Raw genomic sequence first — 21,470 nt, 5'->3', positions numbered from 1 at the left:
TGTTTGATTATATAGCTACGTCTAGTTACCTATAATATGGACACATTTAATTTTATAGTGGATTTGATTTTTTGTATTTCTCGGTACATTTGGAATGTAAATGTACCAAAAAGGGTTATCTAATAGAGACATTTGATTTTGTGGTACATTTGGGATTTTTTGTTCATTTGGTCTTTTAGTTCATTTGGAATCTAAATGTACCAAAATGGTTACCTGACAATGGGCACATTTGGTTTTATGGGTACATTTGGTTTCTCGGTACATTTGAAATATAAACGTACCAAAAGTCGATAATTTTGTTCTTAAATGTACCATAAGTTTTAAGTATATTTTTTTTTATATATCTATGCATGAAAAAAATATGTATTAAGGATTTTTTATTAAGACATTTTTAATAGAAAGATATATATTTTTTTAAATACTGATAATAAGGAAATGAGGGATTAGTTAATTACTTTTTTATTTTATTTTATTAAAAAATATCATTTAATGCGTAGAAGGGGATTCGAAATTAAATTCCTATATTATAGGCAATTGGTTGCTAAGCTACCTTATGCCTCTATATAAATGCATTTAAATTAATAACACGGAAATTAAATAAAAAGAAAATTATTGAGGTGGCAATTGATCAAAGCACCTTAATCAAATCTTTAAAATGGATGAATGTTTAATCTAACAACTATAAAAAAGATGTAAGGCATTCTAATTTTTCTATTTTTAAATTCGATGTTAAGTTTTACTTAATCTTTATACCGTATCTCTAGATTTTGCGACAAACGAATTAAGAAATGCTATATTTGGTGTGAAGTCTTCAACTACGAAGTTTTTTGGGATGGGAGGGGTAGGAAAGAAAAAACACTTCAGGTATCTCATCAAAAAATTTTGCTATTTTGTTTTGTATCTTCTATCTTTCTTGAAGATTTTTTGTCTTGATTTCTACATTAACGTCTTATAGTTTTAGACTTTCAGGAGACCTGCCGGCAGTTGCCTGAGTACAACACTACTAAGGTTGGTCTCGACCACATCCCTCAGTATGAGACTACCAAGGTTGGCCTCGACCACATCCCTTGCTTCTCTGTCACTGTCATCATCAACGGCCTCGACTTCTACATTGTCCAGTATCTCGCCTTCAACCACCTATCTAATCATCCCCAACCCAAACCTAGGAATCTGAGCCCTTCCGCTTCCCCTCGAACCTTCTCTGCTACATTCGATCCCAAGGACTCTTACCCAAGATAAAAAGGACAAGGATTGTCTGCCCTCCCATTTCCGGTGTCTTCCTGTTTGTGTGGTCACGGTTAAGCCATGTCAACATTTTATATTACTATTCATTTTTGTCTTATTATCTCTATAAAAAAAAACAATATAAAATATTGACGTGCCTTAACCGTAATCACACAAAACAGAAGGGCACAGATGGCAGACAATCCTTATCCAGATAAAAACCACTGCTGTGAAAATCGATTATATATAACAACTCTGCAGGGATGGAGCTTTCTCATCAGTCTCTACAGCTGCACTCCCTCAGATAATCAATTATTTTCATTTATATTATACAGGGCTCGTCTGTTGCTGTTCGAGGTTAGAATATTCAATTATTTTTTTCTAAAATCTCTATGATAATCAGCAGTTTTAATCACCATGTCCAAGTCTGCTTTTGTGACATCCCGTCCCGAAGATATCAAAACGTACGTGTGAAAAGACAATTTTACCCCTAGTTCGTTCTCTTTACGTTATGGGTTGTTTTGTGTGGTGTTGGCATGTGTTGGGCCACACACACACACACTGTCACTCTCCCTAACCCTCTGTCCCTTTCCCTGTCTCTCTCCCGAGTCCCCTCTCCTCCCATTTCCATTGAAAACGTACGGACACACACCCAAAACCCCTCAAACCTTTACAGATCGAGGGAACCAAGACCATAGTCGAGCTCGTGAGGCTGGGAGGAGTCCAGTCGTACCATTTGCAGGTAAGGTTATCACCGTTTTCAAGTCGATTTCACGAAGCCAGTTTTGGGGTACTATTCATGCAAACGTAATTTCTCACGTTTTAAGGAAAATGAAGCTCGTAGGTAGCTTGGTGAGGTCCCAAGGAGTCTCGGAGTAGTTCGTTTGAAGAAATTGGACGTCGGGATCGCCGTGTTCGAAGTTGGCCGGATTTGGAGTTTGGTGACAGGTAAGATCTCGTGGTTTTTAATCCCTAAAAGTGGTGTATTTATGTTCTTCTAGGTCTAAGCTTCATTTTGGTGCAAGAATTATGGAATTTGGTTGAAAAACGGACGAGATATCGAAGTTAGAAAATTTTCCAGTTTTCCGGCGCCGGAGTCTCGCCGGAGAAGGAGATGGAATATTCCGTCAAGTCTGACGGAATATTCCTGACGCCGTTAACGGAATCTGTCAAAACTGATGGAATATTCCTAACGGCGTCAGTTGACGCCGTCAGTGTGCCAGGCACGTGCCTGCGCGTGGCCGGCGCGTGTGGCCGTGCCTTGGCCGGCGCGTGGGGGCACGTGCGGCGGTGAAAAAATTTTCTAAAAATTTGGGTGCAATCCTGAGGTTGTGTAGAGCACGTTGGTATATTCGTTTGTCCAAATTGAGCAATGTATGAGAAGTTATTACGAGAAGTTGGTTATGTGCTATAAAATTAACGTTTTTATAGTTGTTTCGCATATAGGTGATACGTATCCCGAGGACGAGCGTGGTCACTCGAGGCAGGGGGGCTACGACCCTTCCACATACCAGTGAGTGGGCTTTTGGTTTTCCGTATATACCTATATACTTATATTTTCCCAGAAATTGAATTGAATTATTGTTTGCCATATGCCATGCATTATATTATCGTTGGTTGTGCATTGTTAGTACATTATTAGTGGCATATATACATATGCATATTGGGTGCTGTGGACGCACAGGTAAGTGTCAGGTGAGTGTTATTTATATTTATGTTTCAGTAGTGGTTTGAGATGCTTAGAGAGCTCATAACATGCACCCCTGGTGTTAGTGCTCCCGCCCAGAGTAGGGTACAGAGGCCTGGCAATTTCTGACACGACCCGATAACCCGACACGACACGACACGAAATTAACAGGTGTTTGGGTCGACACGATAACGAATCGGGTCTTATCGGGTAACCCGATAAGCACCTGTTAAGATAACGGGTTGGGTCGGGTATACACGTGGGTAAACACGATACACGATAAGCAGAATATTATTTTTATAATTTTATAACCCTAAAAAAATACTGTAATAATTATATACATTAATTTTACAATTTTATACCCCTAAAAATTATAATAAATATATATATATATATATATATATATTAAATTAACTATAAAATTTATAATAATTATAATAATTATATATACTATAATAATTATACCCCCAAAATATTAAGTCTATCTATACTAATTATATATATATATATTAAATTTTATAAAAACTATAATGCATATTAATTAATAATTTAATATGCATGATCATGCATTTGCCAACTTGCCGCCCTTTTTGAAAAAAAAAATGGAGGGAAAATGAAAATGTTAAGAAAAGTTGAAAATAAAACTAAAAAGTCAGGGAATTAGGGAAAGATGTTGGAGGGAAAAGTAAAAATGATAAGAAAAAGTTGAAAATGAAACAAAAAAGAGAGGGAAAAATGAAAATTAATAGAAGTGGTGAGAAATTTTTTTTTTTTTTTTTAAGTTATTAACTTTTTATCACACACATGACTGTCATGACATATCTCACTATTTTTATAATGAACACGTGATGTATGTACTATTCCGTGTACCAGTCAATTATAATTTATACGTACAAAATAAATAGATTTAAATCTACTTAATAAATATATATATATACACACACACACACGGAACTTGATTGATGGCATACGAATTCTCCAAAACTAATTTCAACGATCCAAACCGTCAAAATTGTTTGTATATGCTTGGAGATCACATCAGAAAAAAATCACAAAAAAAAAAACATTCACAGGTCAAGTAACGGGACAAAGTTTTTCAACGGTTATAAACGAAAAATCACGATTTAACGGTTATTTTAACTCCGATTTTGATGATTTTTTATAACTACACTCCTTGACCATATATGAATACAATGAATTAATTCGATCTTCAATTTAAAATATTTACACAAGTGGATACCACAAAATCTTATGTTATACTTAATAAAAGTATAAATAAACTCTAAGTGTTAGTCAATCTATCGTTTTATGAATTCTCCAAAACTAATTTCAACGATCCAAACCGTCAAAATTGTTTGTATATGCTTGGAGATCACATCAGAAAAAAATCACAAAAAAAAAACATTCAAAGATCAAGTAACGGGACAAAGTTTTTCAACGGTTATAAACGAAAAATCACGATTTAACGGTTATTTTAACTCCGATTTTGATGATTTTTTATAACTACACTCCTTGACCCTATATGAATACAATGAATGAATTCGATCTTCAATTTAAAATATTTACACAAGTGGATACCACAAAATCTTATGTTATACTTAATAAAAGTATAAATAAACTCTAAGTGTTAGTCAATCTATCGTTTTACGAGTTCTCCAAAACTAATTTCAACGATCCAAACTGTCAAAATTGTTTGTATATGCTTGGAGATCACATCAGCAAAAAATCACAAAAAAAAAACATTCAAAGATCAAGTAACGGGACAAAGCTTTTCAACGGTTATAAACGAAAAATCACGATTTAACGGTTATTTTAACTCCGATTTTGATGATTTTTTATAACTACACTCCTTGACCCTATATGAATACAATGAATGAATTCGATCTTCAATTTAAAATATTTACACAAGTGGATACCACAAAATCTTATGTTATACTTAATAAAAGTATAAATAAACTCTAAGTGTTAGTCAATCTATCGTTTTACGAATTCTCCAAAACTAATTTCAAAGATCCAAACCGTCAAAATTGTTTGTATATGCTTGGAGATCACATCAGCAAAAAATCACAAAAAAAAAACATTCAAAGATCAAGTAACGGGACAAAGCTTTTCAACGGTTATAAACGAAAAATCAAGATTTAACGGTTATTTTAACTCCGATTTTGATGATTTTTTATAACTACACTCCTTGACCCTATATGAATACAATGAATGAATTCGATCTTCAATTTAAAATATTTACACAAGTGGATACCACAAAATCTTATGTTATACTTAATAAAAGTATAAATAAACTATAAGTGTTAGTCAATCTATCGTTTTACGAATTCTCCAAAACTAATTTCAACGATCCAAACCGTCAAAATTGTTTGTATATGCTTGGAGATCACATCAGTAAAAAATCACAAAAAAAAAACATTCAAAGATCAAGTAACGGGACAAAGCTTTTCAACGGTTATAAACGAAAAATCACGATTTAACGGTTATTTTAACTCCGATTTTGATGATTTTTTATAACTACACTCCTTGACCCTATATGAATACAATGAATGAATTCGATCTTCAATTTAAAATATTTACACAAGTGGATACCACAAAATCTTATGTTATACTTAATAAAAGTATAAATAAACTCTAAGTGTTAGTCAATCTATCGTTTTACGAATTCTTCAAAACTAATTTCAAAGATCCAAACCGTCAAAATTGTTTGTATATGCTTGGAGATCACATCAGCAAAAAATCACAAAAAAAAAAACATTCAAAGATCAAGTAACGGGACAAAGCTTTTCAACGGTTATAAACGAAAAATCAAGATTTAACGGTTATTTTAACTTCGATTTTGATGATTTTTTATAACTACACTCCTTGACCCTATATGAATACAATGAATGAATTCGATCTTCAATTTAAAATATTTACACAAGTGGATACCACAAAATCTTATGTTATACTTAATAAAAGTATAAATAAACTCTAAGTGTTAGTCAATCTATCGTTTTACGAATTCTCCAAAACTAATTTCAACGATCCAAACCGTCAAAATTGTTTGTATATGCTTGGAGATGACATCAGCAAAAAATCACAAAAAAAAAACATTCAAAGATCAAGTAACAGGACAAAGCTTTTCAACGGTTATAAACGAAAAATCAAGATTTAACGGTTATTTTAACTCCGATTTTGATGATTTTTTATACTACACTCCTTGACCCTATATGAATACAATGAATGAATTCGATCTTCAATTTAAAATATTTACACAAGTGGATACCACAAAATCTTATGTTATACTTAATAAAAGTATAAATAAACTCTAAGTGTTAGTCAATCTATCGTTTTACGAATTCTCCAAAACTAATTTCAACGATCCAAAACGTCAAAATTGTTTGTATATGCTTGGAGATCACATCAGCAAAAAATCACAAAAAAAAAAACATTCAAAGATCAAGTAACGGGACAAAGCTTTTCAACGGTTATAAACGAAAAATCACGATTTAACGGTTATTTTAACTCCGATTTTGATGATTTTTTATAACTACACTCCTTGACCCTATATGAATACAATGAATGAATTCGATCTTCAATTTAAAATATTTACACAAGTGGATACCACAAAATCTTATGTTATACTTAATAAAAGTATAAATAAACTCTAAGTGTTAGTCAATCTATCGTTTTACGAATTCTCCAAAACTAATTTCAACGATCCAAACCGTCAAAATTGTTTGTATATGCTTGGAGATCACATCAGCAAAAAATCACAAAAAAAAAACATTCAAATATCAAGTAACGGGACAAAGCTTTTCAACGGTTATAAACGAAAAATCACGATTTAACGGTTATTTTAACTCCGATTTTGATGATTTTTTATAACTACACTCCTTGACTCTATATGAATACAATGAATGAATTCGATCTTCAATTTAAAATATTTACACAAGTGGATACCACAAAATCTTATGTTATACTTAATAAAAGTATAAATAAACTCTAAGTGTTAGTCAATCTATCGTTTTACGAATTCTCCAAAACTAATTTCAACGATCCAAACCGTCAAAATTGTTTGTATATGCTTGGAGATCACATCAGCAAAAAATCACAAAAAAAAAACATTCAAAGATCAAGTAACGGGACAAAGCTTTTCAACGGTTATAAACGAAAAATCACGATTTAACGGTTATTTTAACTCCGATTTTGATGATTTTTTATAACTACACTCCTTGACCCTATATGAATACAATGAATGAATTCGATCTTCAATTTAAAATATTTACACAAGTGGATACCACAAAATCTTATGTTATACTTAATAAAAGTATAAATAAACTATAAGTGTTAGTCAATCTATCGTTTTACGAATTCTCCAAAACTAATTTCAACGATCCAAACTGTCAAAATTGTTTGTATATGCTTGGAGATCACATCAGCAAAAAATCACAAAAAAAAAAACATTCAAAGATCAAGTAACGGGACAAAGCTTTTCAACGGTTATAAACGAAAAATCACGATTTAACGGTTATTTTAACTCCGATTTTGATGATTTTTTATAACTACACTCCTTGACCCTATATGAATACAATGAATGAATTCGATCTTCAATTTAAAATATTTACACAAGTGGATACCACAAAATCTTATGTTATACTTAATAAAAGTATAAATAAACTCTAAGTGTTAGTCAATCTATCGTTTTACGAATTCTTCAAAACTAATTTCAAAGATCCAAACCGTCAAAATTGTTTGTATATGCTTGGAGATCACATCAGCAAAAATCACAAAAAAAAAAACATTCAAAGATCAAGTAACGGGACAAAGCTTTTCAACGGTTATAAACGAAAAATCAAGATTTAACGGTTATTTTAACTTCGATTTTGATGATTTTTTATAACTACACTCCTTGACCCTATATGAATACAATGAATGAATTCGATCTTCAATTTAAAATATTTACACAAGTGGATACCACAAAATCTTATGTTATACTTAATAAAAGTATAAATAAACTCTAAGTGTTAGTCAATCTATCGTTTTACGAATTCTCCAAAACTAATTTCAACGATCCAAACCATCAAAATTGTTTGTATATGCTTGGAGATCACATCAGCAAAAAATCACAAAAAAAAAACATTCAAAGATCAAGTAACGGGACAAAGCTTTTCAACGGTTATAAACGAAAAATCAAGATTTAACGGTTATTTTAACTCCGATTTTGATGATTTTTTATAACTACACTCCTTGACCCTATATGAATACAATGAATGAATTCGATCTTCAATTTAAAATATTTACACAAGTGGATACCACAAAATCTTATGTTATACTTAATAAAAGTATAAATAAACTCTAAGTGTTAGTCAATCTATCGTTTTACGAATTCTCCAAAACTAATTTCAACGATCCAAAACGTCAAAATTGTTTGTATATGCTTGGAGATCACATCAGCAAAAAATCACAAAAAAAAAACATTCAAAGATCAAGTAACGGGACAAAGCTTTTCAACGGTTATAAACGAAAAATCACGATTTAACGGTTATTTTAACTCTGATTTTGATGATTTTTTATAACTACACTCCTTGACCCTATATGAATACAATGAATGAATTCGATCTTCAATTTAAAATATTTACACAAGTGGATACCACAAAATCTTATGTTATACTTAATAAAAGTATAAATAAACTCTAAGTGTTAGTCAATCTATCGTTTTACGAATTCTCCGAAACTAATTTCAAAGATCCAAACCGTCAAAATTGTTTGTATATGCTTGGAGATCACATCAGCAAAAAATCACAAAAAAAAACATTCAAAGATCAAGTAACGGGACAAAGCTTTTCAACGGTTATAAATGAAAAATCACGATTTAACGGTTATTTTAACTCCGATTTTGATGATTTTTTATAACTACACTCCTTGACCCTATATGAATACAATGAATGAATTCGATCTTCAATTTAAAATATTTACACAAGTGGATACCACAAAATCTTATGTTATACTTAATAAAAGTATAAATAAACTCTAAGTGTTAGTCAATCTATCGTTTTACGAATTCTCCAAAACTAATTTCAACGATCCAAACCGTCAAAATTGTTTGTATATGCTTGGAGATCACATCAGCAAAAAATCACAAAAAAAAAACATTCAAATATCAAGTAACGGGACAAAGCTTTTCAACGGTTATAAACGAAAAATCACGATTTAACGGTTATTTTAACTCCGATTTTGATGATTTTTTATAACTACACTCCTTGACCCTATATGAATACAATGAATGAATTCGATCTTCAATTTAAAATATTTACACAAGTGGATACCACAAAATCTTATGTTATACTTAATAAAAGTATAAATAAACTCTAAGTGTTAGTCAATCTATCGTTTTACGAATTCTCCAAAACTAATTTCAACGATCCAAACCGTCAAAATTGTTTGTATATGCTTGGAGATCACATCAGCAAAAAATCACAAAAAAAAAACATTCAAATATCAAGTAACGGGACAAAGCTTTTCAACGGTTATAAACGAAAAATCACGATTTAACGGTTATTTTAACTCCGATTTTGATGATTTTTTATAACTACACTCCTTGACCCTATATGAATACAATGAATGAATTCGATCTTCAATTTAAAATATTTACACAAGTGGATACCACAAAATCTTATGTTATACTTAATAAAAGTATAAATAAACTCTAAGTGTTAGTCAATCTATCGTTTTACGAATTCTCCAAAACTAATTTCAACGATCCAAACCGTCAAAATTGTTTGTATATGCTTGGAGATCACATCAGCAAAAAATCACAAAAAAAAAAACATTCAAAGATCAAGTAACGGGACAAAGCTTTTCAACGGTTATAAACGAAAAATCACGATTTAACGGTTATTTTAACTCCGATTTTGATGATTTTTTATAACTACACTCCTTGACCGTATATGAATACAATGAATGAATTCGATCTTCAATTTAAAATATTTACACAAGTGGATACCACAAAATCTTATGTTATACTTAATAAAAGTATAAATAAACTCTAAGTGTTAGTCAATCTATCGTTTTACGAATTCTCCAAAACTAATTTCAACGATCCAAACCGTCAAAATTGTTTGTATATGCTTGGAGATCACATCAGCAAAAAATCACAAAAAAAAAACATTCAAAGATCAAGTAACGGGACAAAGCTTTTCAACGGTTATAAACGAAAAATCAAGATTTAACGGTTATTTTAACTCCGATTTTGATGATTTTTTGTAATTACACTCCTTGACCCTATATGAATACAATGAATGAATTCGATCTTCAATTTAAAATATTTACACAAGTGGATACCACAAAATCTTATGTTATACTTAATAAAAGTATAAATAAACTCTAAGTGTTAGTCAATCTATCGTTTTACGAATTCTCCAAAACTAATTTCAACGATCCAAACCGTCAAAATTGTTTGTATATGCTTGGAGATCACATCAGCAAATAATCACAAAAGAAAAACATTCAAAGATCAAGTAACGGGACAAAGCTTTTCAACGGTTATAAACGAAAAATCACGATTTAACGGTTATTTTAACTCCGATTTTGATGATTTTTTATAACTACACTCCTTGACCCTATATGAATACAATGAATGAATTCGATCTTCAATTTAAAATATTTACACAAGTGGATACCGCAAAATCTTATGTTATACTTAATAAAAGTATAAATAAACTCTAAGTGTTAGTCAATCTATCGTTTTACGAATTCTCCAAAACTAATTTCAACGATCCAAACCGTCAAAATTGTTTGTATATGCTTGGAGATCACATCAGCAAAAAATCACAAAAAGAAAAACATTCAAAGATCAAGTAACGGGACAAAGCTTTTCAACGGTTATAAACGAAAAATCACGATTTAACGGTTATTTTAACTCCGATTTTGATGATTTTTTATAACTACACTCCTTGATCCTATATGAATACAATGAATGAATTCGATCTTCAATTTAAAATATTTACACAAGTGGATACCACAAAATCTTATGTTATACTTAATAAAAGTATAAATAAACTCTAAGTGTTAGTCAATCTATCGTTTTACGAATTCTCCAAAACTAATTTCAACGATCCAAACCGTCAAAATTGTTTGTATATGCTTGGAGATCACATCAGGAAAAAATCACAAAAAAAAAAACATTCAGAGATCCAGTAACGGGACAAAGCTTTTCGACGGTTATAAACGAAAAATCACAATTTAACGGTTATTTTAACTCCGATTTTGATGATTTTTTATAACTACACTCCTTGACCCTATATGAATACAATGAATGAGTTCGATCTTTAATTTAAAATATTTACACAAGTGGATACCACAAAATCTTATGTTATACTTAATAAAAGTATAAATAAACTCTAAGTGTTAGTCAATCTATCGTTTTACGAATTCTCCAAAATTAATTTCAACGATCCAAACCGTCAAAATTGTTTGTATATGCTTGGAGATCACATCAGCAAAAAATCACAAAAAAAAAAACATTCAGAGATCAAGTAACGGGACAAAGCTTTTCGACGGTTATAAACGAAAAATCAAGATTTAACGGTTATTTTAACTCCGATTTTGATGATTTTTTATAACTACACTCCTTGACCCTATATGAATACAATGAATGAATTCGATCTTCAATTTAAAATATTTACACAAGTGGATACCACAAAATCTTATGTTATACTTAATAAAAGTATAAATAAACTCTAAGTGTTAGTCAATCTATCGTTTTACGAATTCTCCAAAACTAATTTCAACGATCCAAACCGTCAAAATTGTTTGTATATGCTTGGAGATCACATCAGCAAAAAATCACAAAAAAAAAACATTCAGAGATCCAGTAACGGGACAAAGCTTTTCGACGGTTATAAACGAAAAATCACGATTTAACAGTTATTTTAACTCCGATTTTGATGATTTTTTATAACTACACTCCTTGACCCTATATGAATACAATGAATGAGTTCGATCTTTAATTTAAAATATTTACACAAGTGGATACCACAAAATCTTATGTTATACTTAATAAAAGTATAAATAAACTCTAAGTGTTAGTCAATCTATCGTTTTACGAATTCTCCAAAACTAATTTCAACGATCCAAACCGTCAAAATTGTTTGTATATGCTTGGAGATGACATCAGCAAAAAATCACAAAAAAAAAAACATTCAAAGATCAAGTAACAGGACAAAGCTTTTCAACGGTTATAAACGAAAAATCAAGATTTAACGGTTATTTTAACTCCGATTTTGATGATTTTTTATAACTACACTCCTTGACCCTATATGAATACAATGAATGAATTCGATCTTCAATTTAAAATATTTACACAAGTGGATACCACAAAATCTTATGTTATACTTAATAAAAGTATAAATAAACTCTAAGTGTTAGTCAATCTATCGTTTTACGAATTCTCCAAAACTAATTTCAACGATCCAAACCGTCAAAATTGTTTGTATATGCTTGGAGATCACATCAGCAAAAAATCACAAAAAAAAAACATTCAAATATCAAGTAACGGGACAAAGCTTTTCAACGGTTATAAACGAAAAATCACGATTTAACGGTTATTTTAACTCCGATTTTGATGATTTTTTATAACTACACTCCTTGACCCTATATGAATACAATGAATGAATTCGATCTTCAATTTAAAATATTTACACAAGTGGATACCACAAAATCTTATGTTATACTTAATAAAAGTATAAATAAACTCTAAGTGTTAGTCAATCTATCGTTTTACGAATTCTCCAAAACTAATTTCAACGATCCAAACCGTCAAAATTGTTTGTATATGCTTGGAGATCACATCAGCAAAAAATCACAAAAAAAAAAACATTCAAAGATCAAGTAACGGGACAAAGCTTTTCAACGGTTATAAACGAAAAATCAAGATTTAACGGTTATTTTAACTTCGATTTTGATGATTTTTTATAACTACACTCCTTGACCCTATATGAATACAATGAATGAATTCGATCTTCAATTTAAAATATTTACACAAGTGGATACCACAAAATCTTATGTTATACTTAATAAAATTATAAATAAACTCTAAGTGTTAGTCAATCTATCGTTTTACGAATTCTCCAAAACTAATTTCAACGATCCAAACCATCAAAATTGTTTGTATATGCTTGGAGATCACATCAGCAAAAAATCACAAAAAAAAAACATTCAAAGATCAAGTAACGGGACAAAGCTTTTCAACGGTTATAAACGAAAAATCAAGATTTAACGGTTATTTTAACTCCGATTTTGATGATTTTTTATAACTACACTCCTTGACCCTATATGAATACAATGAATGAATTCGATCTTCAATTTAAAATATTTACACAAGTGGATACCACAAAATCTTATGTTATACTTAATAAAAGTATAAATAAACTCTAAGTGTTAGTCAATCTATCGTTTTACGAATTCTCCAAAACTAATTTCAACGATCCAAAACGTCAAAATTTTTTGTATATGCTTGGAGATCACATCAGCAAAAAATCACAAAAAAAAACATTCAAAGATCAAGTAACGGGACAAAGCTTTTCAACGGTTATAAACGAAAAATCACGATTTAACGGTTATTTTAACTCCGATTTTGATGATTTTTTATAACTACACTCCTTGACCCTATATGAATACAATGAATGAATTCGATCTTCAATTTAAAATATTTACACAAGTGGATACCACAAAATCTTATGTTATACTTAATAAAAGTATAAATAAACTCTAAGTGTTAGTCAATCTATCGTTTTACGAATTCTCCGAAACTAATTTCAAAGATCCAAACCGTCAAAATTGTTTGTATATGCTTGGAGATCACATCAGCAAAAAATCACAAAAAAAAAACATTCAAAGATCAAGTAACGGGACAAAGCTTTTCAACGGTTATAAATGAAAAATCACGATTTAACGGTTATTTTAACTCCGATTTTGATGATTTTTTATAACTACACTCCTTGACCCTATATGAATACAATGAATGAATTCGATCTTCAATTTAAAATATTTACACAAGTGGATACCACAAAATCTTATGTTATACTTAATAAAAGTATAAATAAACTCTAAGTGTTAGTCAATCTATCGTTTTACGAATTCTCCAAAACTAATTTCAACGATCCAAACCGTCAAAATTGTTTGTATATGCTTGGAGATCACATCAGCAAAAAATCACAAAAAAAAAACATTCAAATATCAAGTAACGGGACAAAGCTTTTCAACGGTTATAAACGAAAAATCACGATTTAACGGTTATTTTAACTCCGATTTTGATGATTTTTTATAACTACACTCCTTGACCCTATATGAATACAATGAATGAATTCGATCTTCAATTTAAAATATTTACACAAGTGGATACCACAAAATCTTATGTTATACTTAATAAAAGTATAAATAAACTCTAAGTGTTAGTCAATCTATCGTTTTACGAATTCTCCAAAACTAATTTCAACGATCCAAACCGTCAAAATTGTTTGTATATGCTTGGAGATCACATCAGCAAAAAATCACAAAAAAAAAACATTCAAATATCAAGTAACGGGACAAAGCTTTTCAACGGTTATAAACGAAAAATCACGATTTAACGGTTATTTTAACTCCGATTTTGATGATTTTTTATAACTACACTCCTTGACCCTATATGAATACAATGAATGAATTCGATCTTCAATTTAAAATATTTACACAAGTGGATACCACAAAATCTTATGTTATACTTAATAAAAGTATAAATAAACTCTAAGTGTTAGTCAATCTATCGTTTTACGAATTCTCCAAAACTAATTTCAACGATCCAAACCGTCAAAATTGTTTGTATATGCTTGGAGATCACATCAGCAAAAAATCACAAAAAAAAAAACATTCAAAGATCAAGTAACGGGACAAAGCTTTTCAACGGTTATAAACGAAAAATCACGATTTAACGGTTATTTTAACTCCGATTTTGATGATTTTTTATAACTACACTCCTTGACCGTATATGAATACAATGAATGAATTCGATCTTCAATTTAAAATATTTACACAAGTGGATACCACAAAATCTTATGTTATACTTAATAAAAGTATAAATAAACTCTAAGTGTTAGTCAATCTATCGTTTTACGAATTCTCCAAAACTAATTTCAACGATCCAAACCGTCAAAATTGTTTGTATATGCTTGGAGATCACATCAGCAAAAAATCACAAAAAAAAAACATTCAAAGATCAAGTAACGGGACAAAGCTTTTCAACGGTTATAAACGAAAAATCAAGATTTAACGGTTATTTTAACTCCGATTTTGATGATTTTTTGTAATTACACTCCTTGACCCTATATGAATACAATGAATGAATTCGATCTTCAATTTAAAATATTTACACAAGTGGATACCACAAAATCTTATGTTATACTTAATAAAAGTATAAATAAACTCTAAGTGTTAGTCAATCTATCGTTTTACGAATTCTCCAAAACTAATTTCAACGATCCAAACCGTCAAAATTGTTTGTATATGCTTGGAGATCACATCAGCAAATAATCACAAAAGAAAAACATTCAAAGATCAAGTAACGGGACAAAGCTTTTCAACGGTTATAAACGAAAAATCACGATTTAACGGTTATTTTAACTCCGATTTTGATGATTTTTTATAACTACACTCCTTGACCCTATATGAATACAATGAATGAATTCGATCTTCAATTTAAAATATTTACACAAGTGGATACCGCAAAATCTTATGTTATACTTAATAAAAGTATAAATAAACTCTAAGTGTTAGTCAATCTATCGTTTTACGAATTCTCCAAAACTAATTTCAACGATCCAAACCGTCAAAATTGTTTGTATATGCTTGGAGATCACATCAGCAAAAAATCACAAAAAGAAAAACATTCAAAGATCAAGTAACGGGACAAAGCTTTTCAACGGTTATAAACGAAAAATCACGATTTAACGGTTATTTTAACTCCGATTTTGATGATTTTTTATAACTACACTCCTTGATCCTATATGAATACAATGAATGAATTCGATCTTCAATTTAAAATATTTACACAAGTGGATACCACAAAATCTTATGTTATACTTAATAAAAGTATAAATAAACTCTAAGTGTTAGTCAATCTATCGTTTTACGAATTCTCCAAAACTAATTTCAACGATCCAAACCGTCAAAATTGTTTGTATATGCTTGGAGATCACATCAGGAAAAAATCACAAAAAAAAAAACATTCAGAGATCCAGTAACGGGACAAAGCTTTTCGACGGTTATAAACGAAAAATCACAATTTAACGGTTATTTTAACTCCGATTTTGATGATTTTTTATAACTACACTCCTTGACCCTATATGAATACAATGAATGAGTTCGATCTTAATTTAAAATATTTACACAAGTGGATACCACAAAATCTTATGTTATACTTAATAAAAGTATAAATAAACTCTAAGTGTTAGTCAATCTATCGTTTTACGAATTCTCCAAAATTAATTTCAACGATCCAAACCGTCAAAATTGTTTGTATATGCTTGGAGATCACATCAGCAAAAAATCACAAAAAAAAAAACATTCAGAGATCAAGTAACGGGACAAAGCTTTTCGACGGTTATAAACGAAAAATCAAGATTTAACGGTTATTTTAACTCCGATTTTGATGATTTTTTATAACTACACTCCTTGACCCTATATGAATACAATGAATGAATTCGATCTTCAATTTAAAATATTTACACAAGTGGATACCACAAAATCTTATGTTATACTTAATAAAAGTATAAATAAACTCTAAGTGTTAGTCAATCTATCGTTTTACGAATTCTCCAAAACTAATTTCAACGATCCAAACCGTCAAAATTGTTTGTATATGCTTGGAGATCACATCAGCAAAAAATCACAAAAAAAAAACATTCAGAGATCCAGTAACGGGACAAAGCTTTTCGACGGTTATAAACGAAAAATCACGATTTAACAGTTATTTTAACTCCGATTTTGATGATTTTTTATAACTACACTCCTTGACCCTATATGAATACAATGAATGAGTTCGATCTTTAATTTAAAATATTTACACAAGTGGATACCACAAAATCTTATGTTATACTTAATAAAAGTATAAATAAACTCTAAGTGTTAGTCAATCTATCGTTTTACGAATTCTCCAAAACTAATTTCAACGATCCAAACCGTCAAAATTGTTTGTATATGCTTGGAGATCACATCAGCAAAAAATCACAAAAAAAAAAACATTCAGAGATCAAGTAACGGGACAAAGCTTTTCGACGGTTATAAACGAAAAATCAAGATTTAACGGTTATTTCATTTTCGAGTGTAGATATAGTACTTGAACGAGAAATGTTTTAATGTTTTCAAGTAATATTTATGTCGCAATGTGTGGTATGTGCAAATTGTAAAAAAATATATTTTTTTCTTAACGGGTCATAACGGGTCGGGTCACTTTACCCGTTGGGTAAAGTGACACGACCTGTTAAGGACCCGTTAAGATAACGGGTGTGACACGACACGACCCGTTAAGATAACAGGTGTTACACGAAAACGACACGAACACGACAGACACGACCCGTTTGCCAGGCCTGGGCACAGTCCTTCACGTGATGTTCACCTCCCGCACCACACGCTCAGCTTGGATCCAAGTTAGGTGCACAGACCTGTCGTACAGACCACTATAGGTGGTTCCGACTCGTAGGTGACCCGCGATTATTCGCCCAGCCTTCACGTGATCGTAGCACTAGAGCGTATATATGTATTACACCCAGGTCTGTCGTACAGACCACTTTAGGTGGTTCCGACTCGTGTGGAGGTTCAGATAGTGAGATTGAGATTTGAGCTCTAGATGCAGCCGTACAGGTCACGTTAGGTGACTCCGGCTGCCAGATTATATGTTATTGATATGATTTATACCTGAGCACTTGCATTTCATTATGAGGCTTTGGCATGGCATATTCTTGAGCATGATTGGCATATATACTATACGTATATCTATTTTCTGGGAAGTATACAGGTTTTACGGCGAGGGGTTAGAAAGTATTTTTATAAATGGTTTTCGAAAGCTTTGTTTTTGCCCACTCACGCTTTTGTTTTGCGCCCCTCCAGGTTCTAGTTGCCTAGCAGGTTCGATGGTTTCCCTGAGGGTTTTCCCGGCATTTCTGACAGACACTCACCAGCGTAGGGTCACCTTCGGGTGTACTGTTGTCGCATCATTTTCTTTTGGACTGCTGTAGACTTATTGCTCTGAACTTAGCGTCTTACTTACGCTAGCACTTGTTTTTATCACTTTGTATGCTAGTTTTTAATTATTCGTACTTTTTATCACTATTTTTTTTTAGCTTCCGCACGTGCACATGGTTACGTCACCTTCGCGTGGCGGCCAGCACGCCCTAATCTCGGTCGGGGTGTGTCAGCTTTTTTGCTAAACGTTCTGTTGATTCTATCGACTTGCTATTTCAAAGTTTAGTTTTAAATTCAATGTTAAGTTTTACTTAATATTTATACCATATGTCCAGATTTTGCGATGAACGAATTAAAAAAGGATGTATCTGGAGAGATGTCTTCAACTACAAAGCTTTTTGGAATGGAAGGGATAGGAAAGAAAAAGATTTCAGGTATATCATTCAAGGATTTTTGCTATTCGTTTTGTATTATTTTCTTTTCCTAAAGATTTCTGTATTTCTACATTACGTCTTATAGTTTTAGACTTTCAGGACCTGAATTGAATGCCGAAATTCGAAACTTGTGAGAATGTTGAATAACTACTTACTACTTGTATTTGATTATCTCGGATATAATTTGTGTCTCAATAGAAAATCAAAACTCGTGGAATGTTGATTAAGTATGTTACTTACCATTTGTGTTTAATTATTTAGGAGATAATTAATGTCTCATTCGAAATTCGGAACTTGAGTGAATGTTGATCAACTATGTTAGTCACCATTTGTGTTTAATTATCTAGGAGATAATTTATGTCTCATTCGAAATTTGAAACTTGTGTAAATGTTATCAACTATGTTTGTAAGCACTTTGTTTAATTATCTAGGAGATCATTTCTCATTCAGACAGTAAACGTTTTGAAGATTATTTCACAAATATAAAAGATATCTTGGAGAAGCTTCTGTCTGAACTTATTTATTGGTGGAAACCGAGCCTAGAAATAACATTTTTCATCCCCATTTTGGAGCTAGCTTGCTAGAAACTGGAAAATGTGATAATTTTGAGCATCTCTAAATATCTCTTTCTTTTTCTTTTCATAGGATAATTCTGGTTTGTTTAAAAACCTTTTACAAGAACTGATGCAGAAGGAAAGCTTGTCTGGTGTACCTCACATGCCAGTTTTTGTTTCATTAGTGGAAATAGAAGGAGAAACTTTTATGGGTCAAGAAGCAATATACAAAAAGTGTAAGTGTATTTTACTAGCTGCAAATTAGTGTCAGCGGCTGAGTATTTATATTCTTTTTAATTTATTACTTTGTTTTTCTATGTAAATTTGAGTGTAATGATGTAAAAACTATAAGCTCTTTATAAATATAGTTTAGTATGAATAATAATTAGTCATGATGTACCCTATTGGGATTTTGTAGCCGTTTCGGCATTATTATTTATTTAATAATATTCTTATTATCTCGTAGTCTTGTTTGCAACAACAAAACTCCACTTGACACTAATAACAAGTGATAGATATAATTAAGTTGCACAATCGCGAGTCCTTATAAATTAGAATTGAACTCGCATCATCTTGGGAGTGAAAAATTAAGATATTTCATTAACAAAATATTACTGGTAATTGATTATCACCTAATATTACACTTGCTAGAAGATTTATGGTTAAAAAAAATATTACTAGTAGATTTTGAGAATTCGAAGATTGATACCAGCAGGGTTCTTAAAGTTCTTCGAGAAGATGGCCCTGGTTTTGATACAAAGGCGGCTGTGGTTGAGTTGCGTATAGAGGTTTCAGGGCTTCCTGTGAGGGAAGATGGAATATGGGAGTAAAATTACAAGCAGACAGCAAACACATATGTGGAGGTTGGTTGATGAGATGATTGAGAAAAGGGTATCCAACTACTGCACATACGTTCAACATTTTGATACGCACTTGTGGTTGTGGTGAGGCAGGCTTGGCTAGGAAAGTTGTGGAAAGATTCATCAAATCGAAGACGATTAACCATAGGCCATTTAAACACTCATACAATGCAATTTTGCATTCCCTTCTTGTGGTGAAGCAGTACATGTTGATTGAATGGGTCTATCAACGGATGACAAAGCACGACTGCATGCCGGATGTTGTTTGTTACACTGTAATGCTCACCGGTTATATTGTGGCTGGGGAGCTTGAGACGGCCCAAGGAGTGTTTGATGAGATGATCCCTAATGGGCAGCTTCCGAATGTATTTATATACAATGCTATCATTCGTGGGATTTGTATGGCAAGAAAGTTTGAGGAAGTGTGCTTCGTGCTCAACTCAAGGTTATGGAATCCAGAGGCTCCAATCCAAATTTTACCGTGCACAACATCTATAAGTTATTTGCGAAATGTTGAAAAGCTTGCTGAAGCTCATAAAGTAATAACACATATGATGAAGAAAAGGCAATATGTCCATCTACTATCAAAATTCAAAGGGTACAAGACATTAAATTAAAACGGTAAATTCTTTTATTTGCATCATTTACTTGCAATCTTGCATGAAGAAATTAATTGATTTAGCTTGGTTAACAATATGCAGATGAAATCTAGAACTAATTAGTTCAATTTTGTGATTTTGTTGTGCTTCTATAGTGTCTGCCATATCATTTAAAACTATGAACTTGACAAAGAAAGTAATATCACCCGAATCATTTTTCTCAATCCACACAGACAAATAAACCTAAATAAATAGAACTTTCGTTGTTATTTTCCAACAAAAATAAATAGGAATAGAAAGAATATACATAAAAATAAAACCAACCTTGAATAGAAAGAATCTCCATATAAAGATTTCAAATGGGGTGAAGTTCCGATCCAATAATGCAATACCATATGGAAAAAATTTATGCATGATATTATATTATTAGATTAAAACGCTATAGTGACAGTAATATCCACCCATTCCATATAACTTCTTGTTGTTAGGGGTGTGTAGAGTTGATGGTTTGAGAAGGATTGCCGTTGTTTTTGGAAGCGAAAAAAACAAGGATTGCTCTAGAAACCATGTAAAACTTAAGAACACAAGATTTCACTTCAATGGCATACCTGTTGGAGGATGAAGAGGAGTTCGTCTAAGCCACACAATGAGCAATCTAATTTGGTATCAAATTCGCACTTCACGATATTCGAACCGAAGATCTCTTATTTACAAGTAAAGAGAAATATTATTTGACCATCGTACTGAATGGCATGATGCATATATTTATATTAATGGTTTCAAGATTACATTCAGAGTTTGAAAAACTCTAATTACATTGAACATTTGAAATTCAAAATACAAACAAAAATCAAACAAAGGATTATACGCTTTAGCTTATAACAAACATTTGAAAACAAGTCCCACAAACATGG

General features: G+C 31.3%; 1 long non-coding RNA gene across 1 annotated transcript; it reads left to right on the top strand.

Annotated features, from left to right (window-relative positions):
* Positions 1-1,482: 1,482 nt before the first annotated feature.
* LOC125468687 lies at positions 1,483-19,507 on the top strand. The gene is made up of 2 exons (XR_007251067.1): positions 1,483-1,581; positions 18,445-19,507. It is a non-coding gene; the product is annotated as an uncharacterized LOC125468687 (long non-coding RNA).
* Positions 19,508-21,470: the final 1,963 nt, after the last annotated feature.

This window comes from the organism of the source record quoted next, unplaced genomic scaffold (assembly GCF_019419815.1).
Source record: "Pyrus x bretschneideri cultivar Hongxiangsu unplaced genomic scaffold, Pyrus_bretschneideri_v1 Contig4, whole genome shotgun sequence".
In the NCBI taxonomy this organism is placed as follows: Eukaryota; Viridiplantae; Streptophyta; class Magnoliopsida; order Rosales; family Rosaceae; genus Pyrus; species Pyrus x bretschneideri.
The sequence above is the reverse complement of the archived record's forward strand: the minus strand, read 5'-3'. Positions and strand labels throughout refer to the sequence as shown.